We start from the raw sequence: 2,124 nt of genomic DNA on the forward strand, positions 1-2,124 counted from the left end.
TTAGCAACCAAAGTAGCCATATTTAGAAACCATATCTGTCCATCGCTAAAGTTTTTCAGTAGCTACGACTAAATTTAGTCACTAATTTATTTTCGCTAATATCTGTATTTACAAATCATCAGACACTCAAAAAACTTAATTCTTGGAAATCTTCAAATTCAAATTTAGTACAAAAAAAGGCAACAATTCTTTCATTGTTGTGATGCAGATACCAAAATTCATGTAAAAAGTTACAAAACTTTTACAAATGGAGGTTAATACGCCTACTCTTTAGCTTCAAAGTAAGCTGAAGGAGAGAAACAACGTGCTTGAGGGTAGCTAAGATGTTGCTCTGTCTCCCAATTCAACTTCGAAGCAACTCTTTAATGGCAAGAAACATATTCCTCCAGTTTCTCAACAAGCTCTGTTGTTGTTGGCGAAGATACGATGACTTGGCGAGCATTGAGATTGATGAAGCCTTCCTCCACAGCTTTGTCAATAAATGACAATAATGAATTGTAATATCCATTTGCATTCAGCAATCCTACCGTCTTATTGTGGTGCCAAGTTGTGCCCACGTAATTACTTCAAGTAGCTCCTCAAGTGTGCCATAACCACCTAAATGCAATGAAAATTTTATTTTCTATTAGAATTCTGACTATATAATTTCAAGTAAATGCCAAACTACACTTGATGAAGCCAAATGGAAAAAGACATCACTTTCCTTCTTTTGACAACTTCGTAATTCTAACTTTTCATGTGGTAATGCTCAAGATAACAAGATTAAGAGACACTTTGACACATTCTATATACTTCTAGTTTACGAATAAAAATAGACTACTAAGCTACAAAGACTATTTGAACTCACAGAAAAAAAATAGACAAGAGATATAGTGAATCTATGCATGAAATAGCAAACTAAAAGCACCTGATGTCCTTTTTCTATTAGCCTTTGGGAATTTGAGTGCAAAAGAGTGAAAATTGGACTAGCAGTGAGTTCTTATACCAACCCGGTAAAGTAATAAAAGCATCAGAGTGCCTAGCCATTTCTGCTTTTCTTGGATGCATATCTGCAACTGTCATCACTTCTCCTACCGTTTCACCAGTTAACTCTCTAGGCATAAGTGTCTTGGGAATAACTCCAATAACATGCCTACCACCATCATGAACTGCTTGTGAAACCAAACCCATTAGGCCTATTCTACCTTCTCGATAGACCAAATCAATGTTTCTTGAGATCAATTCTTTGCCTAGCTCAATAGCAGGATCTTGATAACTATTTTTCTTCCCTTGACTACTCCCACAAAACACATAAATTCTCTTGAATTTTGACACCATAGCATCAAATTCTCTAGGTAAGATCATCTTTAAATTCATGAGCAATTTAAAGGTGAGTGAGTGTGCAAATTTTAATACCTTTTCTCTATGGATCAATGAGTTGGAGTTCAAAGCACAAAGGTATTCATCAATAGCCCTAACCCACCTGCACAAAAGAAGAAACTGATAACTTTTTCTCTTCATGGATATCATACTACTACTAAATTAGTCACTAGACAATTTAATACAAGGCGTGAAGGGATACAAGCGATACTCAGAATAGCGTGACCAAAAACCATTTATGTGATGAGAGGAACGTATATTACCAGAGGCTTTTCGCCATTATCCCTTCAATATGTCCCAAGTGTCCCCCATGTAGTGTAGTAGCTAGCATGGCATTTTTATTTTCCTTGAAAGCTAATCATGCTATCAAGCTGTATAAAGTGGTTTTGAGAGATGACCCGAAGAGGGAGAATTGATTTAGTAAACAATTTGCACATTTTTTTTGGTTATGTTTTATAGTTTTTTTATTTCGACACATAAAACATTTTCTAAGTGGCTAAACTAAACATCAAAAAAGTAATTAGTTCCAAGCAAAGCTTGTATCATTCAATCAATTACGTACTAACCTCAGGAAAGTAATTATTAAAGGCAAGGAACAAATTAAAAGATAAAATTAATAGTGTCAATGCAGAAATAATGACACCAAAGTAAAAAACAGAAGGTAATGGTTAGTGGTATGTAGTGGTTGAGGGAAACCACTACATACCATTATTATAAAACTAACATGTTATATTAAACTCCAATATCCTAAAACCCACATTTCTA

General features: G+C 34.7%; 1 pseudogene; it reads right to left on the minus strand.

The window, feature by feature from the left end:
• Positions 1-263: 263 nt before the first annotated feature.
• On the minus strand, positions 264-1,639 carry LOC107871660 (annotated as a pseudogene).
• Positions 1,640-2,124: the final 485 nt, after the last annotated feature.

The sequence above is a fragment of the Capsicum annuum genome, chromosome 5 (assembly GCF_002878395.1).
Source record: "Capsicum annuum cultivar UCD-10X-F1 chromosome 5, UCD10Xv1.1, whole genome shotgun sequence".
Lineage (NCBI taxonomy): Eukaryota > Viridiplantae > Streptophyta > Magnoliopsida > Solanales > Solanaceae > Capsicum > Capsicum annuum.